This window comes from Oncorhynchus mykiss, chromosome 23 (assembly GCF_013265735.2).
Source record: "Oncorhynchus mykiss isolate Arlee chromosome 23, USDA_OmykA_1.1, whole genome shotgun sequence".
Taxonomy (NCBI): Eukaryota; Metazoa; Chordata; class Actinopteri; order Salmoniformes; family Salmonidae; genus Oncorhynchus; species Oncorhynchus mykiss.
The window spans coordinates 9,339,706-9,346,723 of record NC_048587.1 but is presented as its reverse complement, the minus strand read 5'-3'; positions in this window follow the sequence as shown (position 1 = coordinate 9,346,723).

The window sequence follows — 7,018 nt, the reverse complement described above, 5'->3', positions numbered from 1 at the left end:
TACAGTAGGACCCTCATATTAACAGTCAGAGCTACAGTAGTACCCTCATATTAACAGAGCTACAGTATGACCCTCATGTTAACAGTCAGAACTACAGTAGGACCCTCATATTAACAGTCAGAGCTACAGTAGGACCCTCATATTAACAGTCCGAGCTACAGTAGGACCCTCATATTAACAGTCAGAGCTACAGTAGGACCCTCATATTAACAGTCAGAGCTACAGTAGGACCCTCATATTAACAGTCAGAGCTACAGTAGGACCCTCATATTAACAGTCAGAGCTACAGTAGGACCCTCATATCAACAGAGCTACAGTATGACCCTCATAGTAACAGTCAGAGCTACAGTAGGACCCTCATATTAACATAGCTACAGTAGGACCGTCATATTAACAGTCATATTGGTTTTTATTCTCATCCATGCTAGTCAAAGAGTTTCCCAAGTGGAGCTGTTCCTGCTGTGATCTTTGTGGCATATGATTGCAGGTGATTGACTGAGATTTCTGCCTGCAGTGACATTATGCTGAAAATAACTTGATATTGATTCACAAGGGAAAAAAAGGACATGAAATGTTCAACCCTTCTTCAACAACAACACACATATATATATATATATATATATATATATATATATATATATATATATATATATATATATAGTCTAGCTTTGTACAAGGCTTCAATGATCGTTCTGTTGAATTTTTACAAATGGCCGCACCACTGCAAATCAATCGCCAACTGGGGACCAATAAACAAGTTGACATCTGGAATTGTTTTAAGATGGTCGTACTATGGATCATTTAGCTATTTGATTTACAATTTTAGGAGCCCTGTAGGTATAATATATATATGAAGGGGGAGAGAGGTGTGGAGGACTGCCTTTAACCGACATCCACGTCTTCAGCGCCCGGGAATAGTGGGTCTTTATCCATCTTTATCCATCTATAAACACTCTTTACCTTTGGAGGTTGTGAATACCATGTATAAACAGTCTTTCTCTACCTTTGGAGGTTGTTAATGCCATGTATAAACAGGGTCTTTCTCCATCTTTGGAGGTTGTTAATACCATGTATAAACAGGGTCTTTATCTTTGGAGGTTGTTAATACCATTTGTAAACAGGGTCTTTATATTTTGGAGGTTGTTAATGCCATGTATAAACAGTCTTTCTCTATCTTTGGAGGTTGTTAATGCCATGTACAAACAGGTTCCTTACCTTTGGAGGTTGTTAATACCATGTATAAACAGGGTCTTTATCTTTGGAGGTTGTTAATACCATGTATAAACAGGGTCTTTATCTTTGGAGGTTGTTAATGCCATGTATAAACAGGGTCTTTCTCCATCTTTGGAGGTTGTTAATACCATGTATAAACAGTCTTTCTCTACCTTTGGAGGTTGTTAATACCATGTATAAACAGTCTTTCTCTACCTTTGGAGGTTGTTAATGCCATGTATAAACAGTCTTTCTCTACCTTTGGAGGTTGTTAATACCATGTATAAACAGTCTTTCTCCATCTTTGGAGGTTGTTAATGCCATGTATAAACAGTCTTTCGCTACCTTTGGAGGTTGTTAATGCCATGTATAAACAGGGTCTGTATCCATCTTTGGAGGTTGTTAATGCCATGTATAAACAGGGTCTCTACCTTTGGAGGTTGTTAAAGCCATGTATAAACAGTCTTTCTCTACCTTTGGAGGTTGTTAATACCAACCACATTCACTCAGCTCCCCCTCCCTCTCTGACCATCTTTTGTTACATCTCTAACTACAGATTAAGACATCAGCTTGGAGCCTTGGAGAGCTTCTGACTTCAATATACTCTGTGTTGCTGTCATCTCCACAGGTAGCAGAAAAGGTCTATTGTCGGCTGCCAAACAGATAACTTTTCATCTCACGCTGGGCTCTGAGAATGACTGAAAAAAAATTATGATTTTTTTTTTTGTATATATTTCTTTATATTTATACATACACACACATACTACCATTCAAAAGCTTGGGGTCACTTAGAAATGTCCTTGTTTTTTAAAGAAAAGCACTACTAAAATCTACTGAAATAACATCAAATTGATCAGAAATACAGTGTAGACATTGTTAATCTTGTAAATGACTCTTGTAGCTGGAAACGGCAGATTTTTTTAATGGAACATCTAGGCGTACAGAGGCCCATTATCAGTAACCATCACTCCTGTGTTCCAATGGCACGTTGTGTTAGCTAATCCAAGTTCATCCTTTTAAAAGGCTAATTGAATATTACAAAACCCTTTTGCAAATATGTTAGCACAGATGAAAACTCTTGTCTGATTAAAGAAGCAATAAAACTGGCCTTTGGACTAGTTGAGTATCTGGAGCATCAGCATTTGTAGGTTCAATTACAGGCTGAAAATGGCTTTCTTCTGAAACTTGTGTGTATTTCTTGTTCTGAGAAATGAAGGCTATTCCATATGAGAAATTGCCAAGAAACTGAAGATCTCGTACAATGCTGTGTACTAATCCCTTCACAGAACAGTGCAAACTGGCTTTAACCAGAATAGAAAGAGGAGTGGGAGGCCCCAGTGCACAACTGAGCAAAAGGACAAGTACATTAGTGTCTAGTTTGAGAAACAGACGCCTCGCAAGTCCTCAAATGGCAGCTTCATTAAATAGTACATGCAAAACACCAGTCTCAACGTCAACAGTGAAGAGGTGACTCCAGGATGCTGGCCTTCTAGGCAGAACACCAGTCTCAACGTCAACAGCGAAGAGGCGACTCCGGGATGCTGGCCTTCTAGGCAGAGTTGCAAAGAAAAAGCCTTATCTCAGACTGGCCAATAAAAATAAAAGATTAAGACGGGCAAAAGAACACAGACAATGGACAGAGGAACTCTGCCTAGAAGGCCAGCATTGAGTCTGTTTCTCAAACTAGACACTAATGTACTTGAGACTGGACGTCTGAGAATGACTGGAATTGGCTCCGAGACTGGACGTCTGAGAATGAATGGAATTAGCTCCGAGACTGGACGTCTGAGAGTGACTGGAATTAGCTCTGAGACTGGACAAATGAGAGAGTGACTGGAATTAGCTCTGAGACTGTACATCTGAGAGTGACTGGAATTGGCTCCAAGACTGGACGTCTGAGAGTGGAGTGACTGGAATTAGCTCTGAGAATGGACGTCTGAGAGTGACTGGAATTAGCTCCGAGACTGGACGTCTGAGAGTGACTGAAATTGGCTCCACGACTGGACATCTGAGAGTGACTGGAAGTAGCTCCGAGACTGGACATCTGACAGTGTAGTGACTGGAATTAGCTCTGAAACTGGACATCTGAGAGTGACTGGAATTAGCTCAGAGACTGGACGTTTGAGAGTGGAGTGACTGGAATTAGCTACGAGACTGGACGTCTGAGAGTGGAGTGACTGGAACTAGCTCCAAGACTGGACGTCTGAGGGTGACTGAAATTAGCTCTGAGATTGGACGTCTGAGAGTGGAGTGACTGGAAATAGCTCTGAGACTGGACATCTGAGAGTGACTGGAATTAGCTCCGAGACTGAACATCTGAGAGTGACTGGAATTAGCTCCAAGGCTGGACATCTGAGAGTGACTGGAATTGGCTCGGAGACTGGACGTTTGAGAGTGACTGGAAATAGTTCTGAGACTGGACGTTTGAGAGTGGAGTGACTGGAATTAGCTACGAGACTGCACATTTGAGAGTGACTGGAATTAGCTCCAAGGCTGGACATCTGAGAGTGACTGGAATTTGATCCGAGACTGGACATCTGAGAGTGACTGTAATTTGATCCGAGACTGGACATCTGAGAGTGACTGGAATTTGATCCGAGACTGGACATCTGAGAGTGACTGGAAATAGCTCTGAGACTGGATATCTGAGAGTAACTGGAATTAGCTCTGAGACTGGACATCTGAAAGTGACTGGAATTAACTCTGAGACTGGACGTCTGAGAGTGACTGGAATTATTACCAACACATCTTCATCTGGGAAACACAGTAACATATGATGAGAGTGACTGGAATTATTACCAACACATCTTCATCTGGGAAACACAGTAACATATGATGAGGGTGACTGGAATTATTACCAACACATCTTCATCTGGGAAACACAGTAACATATGATGAGAGTGACTGGATTTATTACCAACACATCTTCATCTGGGAAACACAGTAACATATGATGAGAGTGACTGGAATTATTACCAACACATCTTCATCTGGGAAACACAGTAACATATGATGAGGGTGACTGGAATTATTACCAACACATCTTCATCTGGGAAACACAGTAACATATAATGAGAGTGACTGGAATTATTACCAACACATCTTCATCTGGGAAACACAGTAACATTTGATGAGGGTGACTGGAATTATTACCAACACATCTTCATCTGGGAAACACAGTAACATATGATGAGGGTGACTGGAATTATTACCAACACATCTTCATCTGGGAAACACAGTAACATACGATGAGGGTGACTGGAATTATTACCAACACATCTTCATCTGGGAAACACAGTAACATACGATGAGGGTGACTGGAATTATTACCAACACATCTTCATCTGGGAAACACAGTAACATATGATGAGGGTGACTGGAATTATTACCAACACATCTTCATCTGGGAAACACAGTAACATATGATGAGGGTGACTGGAATTATTACCAACACATCTTCATCTGGGAAACACAGTAACATATGATGAGAGTGACTGGAATTATTACCAACACATCTTCATCTGGGAAACACAGTAACATATGATGAGGGTGACTGGAATTATTACCAACACATCTTCATCTGGGAAACACAGTAACATATGATGAGAGTGACTGGAATTATTACCAACACATCTTCATCTGGGAAACTCAGTAACATATGATGAGAGTGACTGGATTTATTACCAACACATCTTCATCTGGGAAACACAGTAACATACGATGAGAGTGACTGGAATTATTACCAACACATCTTCATCTGGGAAACACAGTAACATATGATGAGGGTGACTGGAATTATTACCAACACATCTTCATCTGGGAAACACAGTAACATATGATGAGGGTGACTGGAATTATTACCAACACATCTTCATCTGGGAAACACAGTAACATGATGAGAGTGACTGGAATTATTACCAACACATCTCCATCTGGGAAACACAGTAACATATGATGAGGGTGACTGGAATTATTACCAACACATCTTCATCTGGGAAACACAGTAACATACGATGAGGGTGACTGGAATTATTACCAACACATCTTCATCTGGGAAACACAGTAACATATGATGAGAGTGACTGGAATTATTACCAACACATCTTCATCTGGGAAACTCAGTAACATATGATGAGAGTGACTGGATTTATTACCAACACATCTTCATCTGGGAAACACAGTAACATACGATGAGAGTGACTGGAATTATTACCAACACATCTTCATCTGGGAAACACAGTAACATATGATGAGGGTGACTGGAATTATTACCAACACATCTTCATCTGGGAAACACAGTAACATATGATGAGGGTGACTGGAATTATTACCAACACATCTTCATCTGGGAAACACAGTAACATGATGAGAGTGACTGGAATTATTACCAACACATCTCCATCTGGGAAACACAGTAACATATGATGAGGGTGACTGGAATTATTACCAACACATCTTCATCTGGGAAACACAGTAACATACGATGAGGGTGACTGGAATTATTACCAACACATCTTCATCTGGGAAACACAGTAACATATGATGAGAGTGACTGGAATTATTACCAACACATCTTCATCTGGGAAACACAGTAACATACGATGAGGGTGACTGGAATTATTACCAACACATCTTCATCTGGGAAACACAGTAACATACGATGAGAGTGACTGGAATTATTACCAACACATCTTCATCTGGGAAACACAGTAACATATGATGAGAGTGACTGGAATTATTACCAACACATCTTCATCTGGGAAACACAGTAACATATGATGAGAGTGACTGGATTTATTACCAACACATCTTCATCTGGGAAACACAGTAACATATGATGAGGGTGACTGGAATTATTACCAACACATCTTCATCTGGGAAACACAGTAACATATGATGAGAGTGACTGGAACACATCTCCATCTGGGAAACACAGTAACATATGATGAGAGTGACTGGAACACATCTCCATCTGGGAAACACAGTAACATATGATGAGAGTGACTGGATTTATTACCAACACATCTTCATCTGGGAAACACAGTAACATATGATGAGGGTGACTGGAATTATTACCAACACATCTTCATCTGGGAAACACAGTAACATATGCTGTCTTGATCATATCAATGTTTCAAATGTTTATTTTTTTTTCATATTTTTTTTTCTGAACACTTTTATTCCGAACAGTTTTTTCTAATATTGATTTAGAAGGAAATGTTGGCCCCAGTTCAATCCATTTCAAAGCACGTCCTGTAGAATGTAAAATAGCAAAATGTCATCAGCCAGCAAACACAAAACACACAAAGGCATCAGGGACTTGAATGAAAACAAAACTGATATCAAGAGTGAAACATTTATTCACCGAAATACCGTGTATATACTTTCACGCCAAAATTGGGCACTTTGATATAACAGTCTGAGTTGTCGTTCTCTAATTAGGCGAAGCTTCCTCATGCAGCAGATTTAATGTGTCCTTCACAACCCACATTTTTCCATTTGCAAATGCACATTTTACAGGACATTTGCAACTGCTTTTGAGACTGTGACATTAAATGCAAATCAGCAGATACAGTTTAGCTTGGTGTAATTGTAGCCACATTTCCATAAAAAAAAAGTGTTTTTACTTGCTCTTGATCATGGAGAATCAGCGTCTTGTTGATGTCAGGGATGCTGGGTCTGACAATAAAATGTCTTCTGTGGATCTGACACATTATGAATCATTCTCGCATTACAGAACACATCTATCACATTTAAAGATATTTAGGGTTTCCACATGAGAAGTGACACTACTGTCACACTAATA